The 13,933-nt window shown below is 45.8% G+C and overlaps 9 non-coding genes across 9 annotated transcripts; all 9 read left to right on the top strand.

Annotated features, from left to right (window-relative positions):
- Positions 1 to 874: 874 nt before the first annotated feature.
- LOC146056256 (U2 spliceosomal RNA) lies at positions 875 to 1,065 on the top strand. Its single transcript, XR_014469078.1, has one exon. It is a non-coding gene; the product is annotated as a U2 spliceosomal RNA (small nuclear RNA).
- Positions 1,066 to 2,420: 1,355 nt separating this feature from the next.
- Positions 2,421 to 2,611, top strand: LOC146056257 (U2 spliceosomal RNA). The gene has a single exon (XR_014469079.1). It is a non-coding gene; the product is annotated as a U2 spliceosomal RNA (small nuclear RNA).
- A 1,355-nt stretch (positions 2,612 to 3,966) lies between these two features.
- Positions 3,967 to 4,157, top strand: LOC146056258 (U2 spliceosomal RNA). The gene has a single exon (XR_014469080.1). It is a non-coding gene; the product is annotated as a U2 spliceosomal RNA (small nuclear RNA).
- Positions 4,158 to 5,512: 1,355 nt separating this feature from the next.
- LOC146056259 (U2 spliceosomal RNA) lies at positions 5,513 to 5,703 on the top strand. The gene has a single exon (XR_014469081.1). It is a non-coding gene; the product is annotated as a U2 spliceosomal RNA (small nuclear RNA).
- Positions 5,704 to 7,058: 1,355 nt separating this feature from the next.
- LOC146056260 (U2 spliceosomal RNA) lies at positions 7,059 to 7,249 on the top strand. The gene has a single exon (XR_014469082.1). It is a non-coding gene; the product is annotated as a U2 spliceosomal RNA (small nuclear RNA).
- Positions 7,250 to 8,603: 1,354 nt separating this feature from the next.
- Positions 8,604 to 8,794, top strand: LOC146056261 (U2 spliceosomal RNA). Its single transcript, XR_014469083.1, has one exon. It is a non-coding gene; the product is annotated as a U2 spliceosomal RNA (small nuclear RNA).
- A 1,355-nt stretch (positions 8,795 to 10,149) lies between these two features.
- LOC146056262 (U2 spliceosomal RNA) lies at positions 10,150 to 10,340 on the top strand. The gene has a single exon (XR_014469084.1). It is a non-coding gene; the product is annotated as a U2 spliceosomal RNA (small nuclear RNA).
- A 1,354-nt stretch (positions 10,341 to 11,694) lies between these two features.
- Positions 11,695 to 11,885, top strand: LOC146056263 (U2 spliceosomal RNA). Its single transcript, XR_014469085.1, has one exon. It is a non-coding gene; the product is annotated as a U2 spliceosomal RNA (small nuclear RNA).
- Positions 11,886 to 13,240: 1,355 nt separating this feature from the next.
- Positions 13,241 to 13,431, top strand: LOC146056264 (U2 spliceosomal RNA). The gene has a single exon (XR_014469086.1). It is a non-coding gene; the product is annotated as a U2 spliceosomal RNA (small nuclear RNA).
- Positions 13,432 to 13,933: the final 502 nt, after the last annotated feature.

A 13,933-nucleotide genomic window follows, 5' to 3' on the forward strand; every position in this document is an offset into this window, starting at 1 on the left:
TTTTCTCTCTCTTTTGTTTTGGGAATTTTTTTTCCTCTTTATTCTCTTTTGTTTTGGGAATTTTTTTTCCTCTTCCATTTTTTTCCAAGCCCAACAATTGATGATCATTGAGAGGGGGATTTAGAAAAAGTATCACTTACCTTCTTCGGACCATCATTTGGGTGGTAACTGCCAATAAAAGAAAACATTGGCCCACCCAGCTCACCTACACATGACTGTCCTGTCTGCCTGTCTGTTCCAAGTGACTGTCTGGCTGTCAGGTTCCGCCGGATTCCGAGTGAGCAGCTTGTGATGTCATAGAGGGCAGATTGTGATGTCACACAAAGGGTCCTGCCACATGAATGCCTGTCCATCTGACTGTCTACTACTACTGCTGCTGAATGGGCTCAAAACAGGAAAGCCGTCATTGCACCTGATTGTGCAAGATTCCTCCTTCTCCTCTGCAGCAGCTAGCTGATTGATTTACTCAGCAGCAGTTCGTCAGGGACACAGGCATGCGGCAGCAAAGAGCGAGGAGACAGCTGGCTGCTGCTGCTTGCCTGTTGGTCGTCTGCCTAGTGGGTGTGTGTCTGTTGACGCGACGTCAACAGACGGGGCGGAGCACATGCAAATTTGGCCTCCTACCCAGCTGAGGCACCCTGCCCGCCCGCCGACGACCTAATCACAAAATCAGTTGGATGGCTACTCGTCCTCCGGTCCCTGTCCAGCACTTCAAGTCCTATTCATACCTGCCGTACAGCCTGGTATCTTTCAGACTGCAACGTCAAAGAAGTGATGTGTGTGTGTTAGATGTGTCCGTGGTGCTGATCTCTTCTCCACCAGTGTTGGTGGCCGAATTCCGGTTTGCGCGCTTTGCTGGGACCCCATTCGGGTTATCGCTTCTCGGCCTTTTGGCTAAGATCAAGTGTAGTATCTGTTCTTATCAGTTTAATATCTGATACGCCCCCTATCTGGGGGCCATATATTAAATGGATTTTTAGAACAGGGAGATGGAAGAAGAGCTTGCTCTGTCCACTCCACGCATTGACCTGGTATTGCAGTACTTCCAGGACCGGTGCACCTTCCTAATCTGTTATCCAAAAAAAGACTATTTCCATTCCTGGCACTTGATTTGGAGTATCAATTGTTTGTGCACCTTTGTATTTAGAAATGCATGCATTTGCTGCTTCAAGGTTTAACCCTTGTGCATAAATACTTTCAAATCCTGCCTCAGTGTATCATTTTGTGACTATTTCTTGACTCCTTGAATTGTACTTTCTGGAATCGAGGCAGTTAATTACTTGACGTGACACTACACTTGATATCAGCATATGCGGCCTAGCCAAAAGACCGGAAGCCTGCCTAAATTAAAGGACTTATCAATCGCTGCGACCTCCCAATAAATATGCAAACGCTATGTGACTTACCTACGATCTTACCACGGAAACATCAACTGGATCAAAGCAATGGAATTTTTGGACCCCCTCCCTCTCGATTTGAAATGGCTTGTTTTTTTTTTTTTTTCTTGATCTCTTATATATTTTTTTTCTTTTCTTTTTGCGCTCTCTTTTCTCTCTCTTTTGTTTTGGGAATTTTTTTTCCTCTTTATTCTCTTTTGTTTTGGGAATTTTTTTTCCTCTTCCATTTTTTTCCAAGCCCAACAATTGATGATCATTGAGAGGGGGATTTAGAAAAAGTATCACTTACCTTCTTCGGACCATCATTTGGGTGGTAACTGCCAATAAAAGAAAACATTGGCCCACCCAGCTCACCTACACATGACTGTCCTGTCTGCCTGTCTGTTCCAAGTGACTGTCTGGCTGTCAGGTTCCGCCGGATTCCGAGTGAGCAGCTTGTGATGTCATAGAGGGCAGATTGTGATGTCACACAAAGGGTCCTGCCACATGAATGCCTGTCCATCTGACTGTCTACTACTACTGCTGCTGAATGGGCTCAAAACAGGAAAGCCGTCATTGCACCTGATTGTGCAAGATTCCTCCTTCTCCTCTGCAGCAGCTAGCTGATTGATTTACTCAGCAGCAGTTCGTCAGGGACACAGGCATGCGGCAGCAAAGAGCGAGGAGACAGCTGGCTGCTGCTGCTTGCCTGTTGGTCGTCTGCCTAGTGGGTGTGTGTCTGTTGACGCGACGTCAACAGACGGGGCGGAGCACATGCAAATTTGGCCTCCTACCCAGCTGAGGCACCCTGCCCGCCCGCCGACGACCTAATCACAAAATCAGTTGGATGGCTACTCGTCCTCCGGTCCCTGTCCAGCACTTCAAGTCCTATTCATACCTGCCGTACAGCCTGGTATCTTTCAGACTGCAACGTCAAAGAAGTGATGTGTGTGTGTTAGATGTGTCCGTGGTGCTGATCTCTTCTCCACCAGTGTTGGTGGCCGAATTCCGGTTTGCGCGCTTTGCTGGGACCCCATTCGGGTTATCGCTTCTCGGCCTTTTGGCTAAGATCAAGTGTAGTATCTGTTCTTATCAGTTTAATATCTGATACGCCCCCTATCTGGGGGCCATATATTAAATGGATTTTTAGAACAGGGAGATGGAAGAAGAGCTTGCTCTGTCCACTCCACGCATTGACCTGGTATTGCAGTACTTCCAGGACCGGTGCACCTTCCTAATCTGTTATCCAAAAAAAGACTATTTCCATTCCTGGCACTTGATTTGGAGTATCAATTGTTTGTGCACCTTTGTATTTAGAAATGCATGCATTTGCTGCTTCAAGGTTTAACCCTTGTGCATAAATACTTTCAAATCCTGCCTCAGTGTATCATTTTGTGACTATTTCTTGACTCCTTGAATTGTACTTTCTGGAATCGAGGCAGTTAATTACTTGACGTGACACTACACTTGATATCAGCATATGCGGCCTAGCCAAAAGACCGGAAGCCTGCCTAAATTAAAGGACTTATCAATCGCTGCGACCTCCCAATAAATATGCAAACGCTATGTGACTTACCTACGATCTTACCACGGAAACATCAACTGGATCAAAGCAATGGAATTTTTGGACCCCCTCCCTCTCGATTTGAAATGGCTTGTTTTTTTTTTTTTTTCTTGATCTCTTATATATTTTTTTTCTTTTCTTTTTGCGCTCTCTTTTCTCTCTCTTTTGTTTTGGGAATTTTTTTTCCTCTTTATTCTCTTTTGTTTTGGGAATTTTTTTTCCTCTTCCATTTTTTTCCAAGCCCAACAATTGATGATCATTGAGAGGGGGATTTAGAAAAAGTATCACTTACCTTCTTCGGACCATCATTTGGGTGGTAACTGCCAATAAAAGAAAACATTGGCCCACCCAGCTCACCTACACATGACTGTCCTGTCTGCCTGTCTGTTCCAAGTGACTGTCTGGCTGTCAGGTTCCGCCGGATTCCGAGTGAGCAGCTTGTGATGTCATAGAGGGCAGATTGTGATGTCACACAAAGGGTCCTGCCACATGAATGCCTGTCCATCTGACTGTCTACTACTACTGCTGCTGAATGGGCTCAAAACAGGAAAGCCGTCATTGCACCTGATTGTGCAAGATTCCTCCTTCTCCTCTGCAGCAGCTAGCTGATTGATTTACTCAGCAGCAGTTCGTCAGGGACACAGGCATGCGGCAGCAAAGAGCGAGGAGACAGCTGGCTGCTGCTGCTTGCCTGTTGGTCGTCTGCCTAGTGGGTGTGTGTCTGTTGACGCGACGTCAACAGACGGGGCGGAGCACATGCAAATTTGGCCTCCTACCCAGCTGAGGCACCCTGCCCGCCCGCCGACGACCTAATCACAAAATCAGTTGGATGGCTACTCGTCCTCCGGTCCCTGTCCAGCACTTCAAGTCCTATTCATACCTGCCGTACAGCCTGGTATCTTTCAGACTGCAACGTCAAAGAAGTGATGTGTGTGTGTTAGATGTGTCCGTGGTGCTGATCTCTTCTCCACCAGTGTTGGTGGCCGAATTCCGGTTTGCGCGCTTTGCTGGGACCCCATTCGGGTTATCGCTTCTCGGCCTTTTGGCTAAGATCAAGTGTAGTATCTGTTCTTATCAGTTTAATATCTGATACGCCCCCTATCTGGGGGCCATATATTAAATGGATTTTTAGAACAGGGAGATGGAAGAAGAGCTTGCTCTGTCCACTCCACGCATTGACCTGGTATTGCAGTACTTCCAGGACCGGTGCACCTTCCTAATCTGTTATCCAAAAAAAGACTATTTCCATTCCTGGCACTTGATTTGGAGTATCAATTGTTTGTGCACCTTTGTATTTAGAAATGCATGCATTTGCTGCTTCAAGGTTTAACCCTTGTGCATAAATACTTTCAAATCCTGCCTCAGTGTATCATTTTGTGACTATTTCTTGACTCCTTGAATTGTACTTTCTGGAATCGAGGCAGTTAATTACTTGACGTGACACTACACTTGATATCAGCATATGCGGCCTAGCCAAAAGACCGGAAGCCTGCCTAAATTAAAGGACTTATCAATCGCTGCGACCTCCCAATAAATATGCAAACGCTATGTGACTTACCTACGATCTTACCACGGAAACATCAACTGGATCAAAGCAATGGAATTTTTGGACCCCCTCCCTCTCGATTTGAAATGGCTTGTTTTTTTTTTTTTTTCTTGATCTCTTATATATTTTTTTTCTTTTCTTTTTGCGCTCTCTTTTCTCTCTCTTTTGTTTTGGGAATTTTTTTTCCTCTTTATTCTCTTTTGTTTTGGGAATTTTTTTTCCTCTTCCATTTTTTTCCAAGCCCAACAATTGATGATCATTGAGAGGGGGATTTAGAAAAAGTATCACTTACCTTCTTCGGACCATCATTTGGGTGGTAACTGCCAATAAAAGAAAACATTGGCCCACCCAGCTCACCTACACATGACTGTCCTGTCTGCCTGTCTGTTCCAAGTGACTGTCTGGCTGTCAGGTTCCGCCGGATTCCGAGTGAGCAGCTTGTGATGTCATAGAGGGCAGATTGTGATGTCACACAAAGGGTCCTGCCACATGAATGCCTGTCCATCTGACTGTCTACTACTACTGCTGCTGAATGGGCTCAAAACAGGAAAGCCGTCATTGCACCTGATTGTGCAAGATTCCTCCTTCTCCTCTGCAGCAGCTAGCTGATTGATTTACTCAGCAGCAGTTCGTCAGGGACACAGGCATGCGGCAGCAAAGAGCGAGGAGACAGCTGGCTGCTGCTGCTTGCCTGTTGGTCGTCTGCCTAGTGGGTGTGTGTCTGTTGACGCGACGTCAACAGACGGGGCGGAGCACATGCAAATTTGGCCTCCTACCCAGCTGAGGCACCCTGCCCGCCCGCCGACGACCTAATCACAAAATCAGTTGGATGGCTACTCGTCCTCCGGTCCCTGTCCAGCACTTCAAGTCCTATTCATACCTGCCGTACAGCCTGGTATCTTTCAGACTGCAACGTCAAAGAAGTGATGTGTGTGTGTTAGATGTGTCCGTGGTGCTGATCTCTTCTCCACCAGTGTTGGTGGCCGAATTCCGGTTTGCGCGCTTTGCTGGGACCCCATTCGGGTTATCGCTTCTCGGCCTTTTGGCTAAGATCAAGTGTAGTATCTGTTCTTATCAGTTTAATATCTGATACGCCCCCTATCTGGGGGCCATATATTAAATGGATTTTTAGAACAGGGAGATGGAAGAAGAGCTTGCTCTGTCCACTCCACGCATTGACCTGGTATTGCAGTACTTCCAGGACCGGTGCACCTTCCTAATCTGTTATCCAAAAAAAGACTATTTCCATTCCTGGCACTTGATTTGGAGTATCAATTGTTTGTGCACCTTTGTATTTAGAAATGCATGCATTTGCTGCTTCAAGGTTTAACCCTTGTGCATAAATACTTTCAAATCCTGCCTCAGTGTATCATTTTGTGACTATTTCTTGACTCCTTGAATTGTACTTTCTGGAATCGAGGCAGTTAATTACTTGACGTGACACTACACTTGATATCAGCATATGCGGCCTAGCCAAAAGACCGGAAGCCTGCCTAAATTAAAGGACTTATCAATCGCTGCGACCTCCCAATAAATATGCAAACGCTATGTGACTTACCTACGATCTTACCACGGAAACATCAACTGGATCAAAGCAATGGAATTTTTGGACCCCCTCCCTCTCGATTTGAAATGGCTTGTTTTTTTTTTTTTTTCTTGATCTCTTATATATTTTTTTTCTTTTCTTTTTGCGCTCTCTTTTCTCTCTCTTTTGTTTTGGGAATTTTTTTTCCTCTTTATTCTCTTTTGTTTTGGGAATTTTTTTTCCTCTTCCATTTTTTTCCAAGCCCAACAATTGATGATCATTGAGAGGGGGATTTAGAAAAAGTATCACTTACCTTCTTCGGACCATCATTTGGGTGGTAACTGCCAATAAAAGAAAACATTGGCCCACCCAGCTCACCTACACATGACTGTCCTGTCTGCCTGTCTGTTCCAAGTGACTGTCTGGCTGTCAGGTTCCGCCGGATTCCGAGTGAGCAGCTTGTGATGTCATAGAGGGCAGATTGTGATGTCACACAAAGGGTCCTGCCACATGAATGCCTGTCCATCTGACTGTCTACTACTACTGCTGCTGAATGGGCTCAAAACAGGAAAGCCGTCATTGCACCTGATTGTGCAAGATTCCTCCTTCTCCTCTGCAGCAGCTAGCTGATTGATTTACTCAGCAGCAGTTCGTCAGGGACACAGGCATGCGGCAGCAAAGAGCGAGGAGACAGCTGGCTGCTGCTGCTTGCCTGTTGGTCGTCTGCCTAGTGGGTGTGTGTCTGTTGACGCGACGTCAACAGACGGGGCGGAGCACATGCAAATTTGGCCTCCTACCCAGCTGAGGCACCCTGCCCGCCCGCCGACGACCTAATCACAAAATCAGTTGGATGGCTACTCGTCCTCCGGTCCCTGTCCAGCACTTCAAGTCCTATTCATACCTGCCGTACAGCCTGGTATCTTTCAGACTGCAACGTCAAAGAAGTGATGTGTGTGTGTTAGATGTGTCCGTGGTGCTGATCTCTTCTCCACCAGTGTTGGTGGCCGAATTCCGGTTTGCGCGCTTTGCTGGGACCCCATTCGGGTTATCGCTTCTCGGCCTTTTGGCTAAGATCAAGTGTAGTATCTGTTCTTATCAGTTTAATATCTGATACGCCCCCTATCTGGGGGCCATATATTAAATGGATTTTTAGAACAGGGAGATGGAAGAAGAGCTTGCTCTGTCCACTCCACGCATTGACCTGGTATTGCAGTACTTCCAGGACCGGTGCACCTTCCTAATCTGTTATCCAAAAAAAGACTATTTCCATTCCTGGCACTTGATTTGGAGTATCAATTGTTTGTGCACCTTTGTATTTAGAAATGCATGCATTTGCTGCTTCAAGGTTTAACCCTTGTGCATAAATACTTTCAAATCCTGCCTCAGTGTATCATTTTGTGACTATTTCTTGACTCCTTGAATTGTACTTTCTGGAATCGAGGCAGTTAATTACTTGACGTGACACTACACTTGATATCAGCATATGCGGCCTAGCCAAAAGACCGGAAGCCTGCCTAAATTAAAGGACTTATCAATCGCTGCGACCTCCCAATAAATATGCAAACGCTATGTGACTTACCTACGATCTTACCACGGAAACATCAACTGGATCAAAGCAATGGAATTTTTGGACCCCCTCCCTCTCGATTTGAAATGGCTTGTTTTTTTTTTTTTTCTTGATCTCTTATATATTTTTTTTCTTTTCTTTTTGCGCTCTCTTTTCTCTCTCTTTTGTTTTGGGAATTTTTTTTCCTCTTTATTCTCTTTTGTTTTGGGAATTTTTTTTCCTCTTCCATTTTTTTCCAAGCCCAACAATTGATGATCATTGAGAGGGGGATTTAGAAAAAGTATCACTTACCTTCTTCGGACCATCATTTGGGTGGTAACTGCCAATAAAAGAAAACATTGGCCCACCCAGCTCACCTACACATGACTGTCCTGTCTGCCTGTCTGTTCCAAGTGACTGTCTGGCTGTCAGGTTCCGCCGGATTCCGAGTGAGCAGCTTGTGATGTCATAGAGGGCAGATTGTGATGTCACACAAAGGGTCCTGCCACATGAATGCCTGTCCATCTGACTGTCTACTACTACTGCTGCTGAATGGGCTCAAAACAGGAAAGCCGTCATTGCACCTGATTGTGCAAGATTCCTCCTTCTCCTCTGCAGCAGCTAGCTGATTGATTTACTCAGCAGCAGTTCGTCAGGGACACAGGCATGCGGCAGCAAAGAGCGAGGAGACAGCTGGCTGCTGCTGCTTGCCTGTTGGTCGTCTGCCTAGTGGGTGTGTGTCTGTTGACGCGACGTCAACAGACGGGGCGGAGCACATGCAAATTTGGCCTCCTACCCAGCTGAGGCACCCTGCCCGCCCGCCGACGACCTAATCACAAAATCAGTTGGATGGCTACTCGTCCTCCGGTCCCTGTCCAGCACTTCAAGTCCTATTCATACCTGCCGTACAGCCTGGTATCTTTCAGACTGCAACGTCAAAGAAGTGATGTGTGTGTGTTAGATGTGTCCGTGGTGCTGATCTCTTCTCCACCAGTGTTGGTGGCCGAATTCCGGTTTGCGCGCTTTGCTGGGACCCCATTCGGGTTATCGCTTCTCGGCCTTTTGGCTAAGATCAAGTGTAGTATCTGTTCTTATCAGTTTAATATCTGATACGCCCCCTATCTGGGGGCCATATATTAAATGGATTTTTAGAACAGGGAGATGGAAGAAGAGCTTGCTCTGTCCACTCCACGCATTGACCTGGTATTGCAGTACTTCCAGGACCGGTGCACCTTCCTAATCTGTTATCCAAAAAAAGACTATTTCCATTCCTGGCACTTGATTTGGAGTATCAATTGTTTGTGCACCTTTGTATTTAGAAATGCATGCATTTGCTGCTTCAAGGTTTAACCCTTGTGCATAAATACTTTCAAATCCTGCCTCAGTGTATCATTTTGTGACTATTTCTTGACTCCTTGAATTGTACTTTCTGGAATCGAGGCAGTTAATTACTTGACGTGACACTACACTTGATATCAGCATATGCGGCCTAGCCAAAAGACCGGAAGCCTGCCTAAATTAAAGGACTTATCAATCGCTGCGACCTCCCAATAAATATGCAAACGCTATGTGACTTACCTACGATCTTACCACGGAAACATCAACTGGATCAAAGCAATGGAATTTTTGGACCCCCTCCCTCTCGATTTGAAATGGCTTGTTTTTTTTTTTTTTTCTTGATCTCTTATATATTTTTTTTCTTTTCTTTTTGCGCTCTCTTTTCTCTCTCTTTTGTTTTGGGAATTTTTTTTCCTCTTTATTCTCTTTTGTTTTGGGAATTTTTTTTCCTCTTCCATTTTTTTCCAAGCCCAACAATTGATGATCATTGAGAGGGGGATTTAGAAAAAGTATCACTTACCTTCTTCGGACCATCATTTGGGTGGTAACTGCCAATAAAAGAAAACATTGGCCCACCCAGCTCACCTACACATGACTGTCCTGTCTGCCTGTCTGTTCCAAGTGACTGTCTGGCTGTCAGGTTCCGCCGGATTCCGAGTGAGCAGCTTGTGATGTCATAGAGGGCAGATTGTGATGTCACACAAAGGGTCCTGCCACATGAATGCCTGTCCATCTGACTGTCTACTACTACTGCTGCTGAATGGGCTCAAAACAGGAAAGCCGTCATTGCACCTGATTGTGCAAGATTCCTCCTTCTCCTCTGCAGCAGCTAGCTGATTGATTTACTCAGCAGCAGTTCGTCAGGGACACAGGCATGCGGCAGCAAAGAGCGAGGAGACAGCTGGCTGCTGCTGCTTGCCTGTTGGTCGTCTGCCTAGTGGGTGTGTGTCTGTTGACGCGACGTCAACAGACGGGGCGGAGCACATGCAAATTTGGCCTCCTACCCAGCTGAGGCACCCTGCCCGCCCGCCGACGACCTAATCACAAAATCAGTTGGATGGCTACTCGTCCTCCGGTCCCTGTCCAGCACTTCAAGTCCTATTCATACCTGCCGTACAGCCTGGTATCTTTCAGACTGCAACGTCAAAGAAGTGATGTGTGTGTGTTAGATGTGTCCGTGGTGCTGATCTCTTCTCCACCAGTGTTGGTGGCCGAATTCCGGTTTGCGCGCTTTGCTGGGACCCCATTCGGGTTATCGCTTCTCGGCCTTTTGGCTAAGATCAAGTGTAGTATCTGTTCTTATCAGTTTAATATCTGATACGCCCCCTATCTGGGGGCCATATATTAAATGGATTTTTAGAACAGGGAGATGGAAGAAGAGCTTGCTCTGTCCACTCCACGCATTGACCTGGTATTGCAGTACTTCCAGGACCGGTGCACCTTCCTAATCTGTTATCCAAAAAAAGACTATTTCCATTCCTGGCACTTGATTTGGAGTATCAATTGTTTGTGCACCTTTGTATTTAGAAATGCATGCATTTGCTGCTTCAAGGTTTAACCCTTGTGCATAAATACTTTCAAATCCTGCCTCAGTGTATCATTTTGTGACTATTTCTTGACTCCTTGAATTGTACTTTCTGGAATCGAGGCAGTTAATTACTTGACGTGACACTACACTTGATATCAGCATATGCGGCCTAGCCAAAAGACCGGAAGCCTGCCTAAATTAAAGGACTTATCAATCGCTGCGACCTCCCAATAAATATGCAAACGCTATGTGACTTACCTACGATCTTACCACGGAAACATCAACTGGATCAAAGCAATGGAATTTTTGGACCCCCTCCCTCTCGATTTGAAATGGCTTGTTTTTTTTTTTTTTCTTGATCTCTTATATATTTTTTTTCTTTTCTTTTTGCGCTCTCTTTTCTCTCTCTTTTGTTTTGGGAATTTTTTTTCCTCTTTATTCTCTTTTGTTTTGGGAATTTTTTTTCCTCTTCCATTTTTTTCCAAGCCCAACAATTGATGATCATTGAGAGGGGGATTTAGAAAAAGTATCACTTACCTTCTTCGGACCATCATTTGGGTGGTAACTGCCAATAAAAGAAAACATTGGCCCACCCAGCTCACCTACACATGACTGTCCTGTCTGCCTGTCTGTTCCAAGTGACTGTCTGGCTGTCAGGTTCCGCCGGATTCCGAGTGAGCAGCTTGTGATGTCATAGAGGGCAGATTGTGATGTCACACAAAGGGTCCTGCCACATGAATGCCTGTCCATCTGACTGTCTACTACTACTGCTGCTGAATGGGCTCAAAACAGGAAAGCCGTCATTGCACCTGATTGTGCAAGATTCCTCCTTCTCCTCTGCAGCAGCTAGCTGATTGATTTACTCAGCAGCAGTTCGTCAGGGACACAGGCATGCGGCAGCAAAGAGCGAGGAGACAGCTGGCTGCTGCTGCTTGCCTGTTGGTCGTCTGCCTAGTGGGTGTGTGTCTGTTGACGCGACGTCAACAGACGGGGCGGAGCACATGCAAATTTGGCCTCCTACCCAGCTGAGGCACCCTGCCCGCCCGCCGACGACCTAATCACAAAATCAGTTGGATGGCTACTCGTCCTCCGGTCCCTGTCCAGCACTTCAAGTCCTATTCATACCTGCCGTACAGCCTGGTATCTTTCAGACTGCAACGTCAAAGAAGTGATGTGTGTGTGTTAGATGTGTCCGTGGTGCTGATCTCTTCTCCACCAGTGTTGGTGGCCGAATTCCGGTTTGCGCGCTTTGCTGGGACCCCATTCGGGTTATCGCTTCTCGGCCTTTTGGCTAAGATCAAGTGTAGTATCTGTTCTTATCAGTTTAATATCTGATACGCCCCCTATCTGGGGGCCATATATTAAATGGATTTTTAGAACAGGGAGATGGAAGAAGAGCTTGCTCTGTCCACTCCACGCATTGACCTGGTATTGCAGTACTTCCAGGACCGGTGCACCTTCCTAATCTGTTATCCAAAAAAAGACTATTTCCATTCCTGGCACTTGATTTGGAGTATCAATTGTTTGTGCACCTTTGTATTTAGAAATGCATGCATTTGCTGCTTCAAGGTTTAACCCTTGTGCATAAATACTTTCAAATCCTGCCTCAGTGTATCATTTTGTGACTATTTCTTGACTCCTTGAATTGTACTTTCTGGAATCGAGGCAGTTAATTACTTGACGTGACACTACACTTGATATCAGCATATGCGGCCTAGCCAAAAGACCGGAAGCCTGCCTAAATTAAAGGACTTATCAATCGCTGCGACCTCCCAATAAATATGCAAACGCTATGTGACTTACCTACGATCTTACCACGGAAACATCAACTGGATCAAAGCAATGGAATTTTTGGACCCCCTCCCTCTCGATTTGAAATGGCTTGTTTTTTTTTTTTTTCTTGATCTCTTATATATTTTTTTTCTTTTCTTTTTGCGCTCTCTTTTCTCTCTCTTTTGTTTTGGGGAATTTTTTTTCCTCTTTATTCTCTTTTGTTTTGGGAATTTTTTTTCCTCTTCCATTTTTTTCCAAGCCCAACAATTGATGATCATTGAGAGGGGGATTTAGAAAAAGTATCACTTACCTTCTTCGGACCATCATTTGGGTGGTAACTGCCAATAAAAGAAAACATTGGCCCACCCAGCTCACCTACACATGACTGTCCTGTCTGCCTGTCTGTTCCAAGTGACTGTCTGGCTGTCAGGTTCCGCCGGATTCCGAGTGAGCAGCTTGTGATGTCATAGAGGGCAGATTGTGATGTCACACAAAGGGTCCTGCCACATGAATGCCTGTCCATCTGACTGTCTACTACTACTGCTGCTGAATGGGCTCAAAACAGGAAAGCCGTCATTGCACCTGATTGTGCAAGATTCCTCCTTCTCCTCTGCAGCAGCTAGCTGATTGATTTACTCAGCAGCAGTTCGTCAGGGACACAGGCATGCGGCAGCAAAGAGCGAGGAGACAGCTGGCTGCTGCTGCTTGCCTGTTGGTCGTCTGCCTAGTGGGTGTGTGTCTGTTGACGCGACGTCAACAGACGGGGCGGAGCACATGCAAATTTGGCCTCCTACCCAGCTGAGGCACCCTGCCCGCCCGCCGACGACCTAATCACAAAATCAGTTGGATGGCTACTCGTCCTCCGGTCCCTGTCCAGCACTTCAAGTCCTATTCATACCTGCCGTACAGCCTGGTATCTTTCAGACTGCAACGTCAAAGAAGTGATGTGTGTGTGTTAGATGTGTCCGTGGTGCTGATCTCTTCTCCACCAGTGTTGGTGGCCGAATTCCGGTTTGCGCGCTTTGCTGGGACCCCATTCGGGTTATCGCTTCTCGGCCTTTTGGCTAAGATCAAGTGTAGTATCTGTTCTTATCAGTTTAATATCTGATACGCCCCCTATCTGGGGGCCATATATTAAATGGATTTTTAGAACAGGGAGATGGAAGAAGAGCTTGCTCTGTCCACTCCACGCATTGACCTGGTATTGCAGTACTTCCAGGACCGGTGCACCTTCCTAATCTGTTATCCAAAAAAAGACTATTTCCATTCCTGGCACTTGATTTGGAGTATCAATTGTTTGTGCACCTTTGTATTTAGAAATGCATGCATTTGCTGCTTCAAGGTTTAACCCTTGTGCATAAATACTTTCAAATCCTGCCTCAGTGTATCATTTTGTGACTATTTCTTGACTCCTTGAATTGTACTTTCTGGAATCGAGGCAGTTAATTACTTGACGTGACACTACACTTGATATCAGCATATGCGGCCTAGCCAAAAGACCGGAAGCCTGCCTAAATTAAAGGACTTATCAATCGCTGCGACCTCCCAATAAATATGCAAACGCTATGTGACTTACCTACGATCTTACCACGGAAACATCAACTGGATCAAAGCAATGGAATTTTTGGACCCCCTCCCTCTCGATTTGAAATGGCTTGTTTTTTTTTTTTTTTCTTGATCTCTTATATATTTTTTTTCTTTTCTTTTTGCGCTCTCTTTTCTCTCTCTTTTGTTTTG

The sequence above is a fragment of the Crinia signifera genome, unplaced genomic scaffold (assembly GCF_055691185.1).
Source record: "Crinia signifera unplaced genomic scaffold, ASM5569118v1 HAP2_SCAFFOLD_760, whole genome shotgun sequence".
Lineage (NCBI taxonomy): Eukaryota > Metazoa > Chordata > Amphibia > Anura > Myobatrachidae > Crinia > Crinia signifera.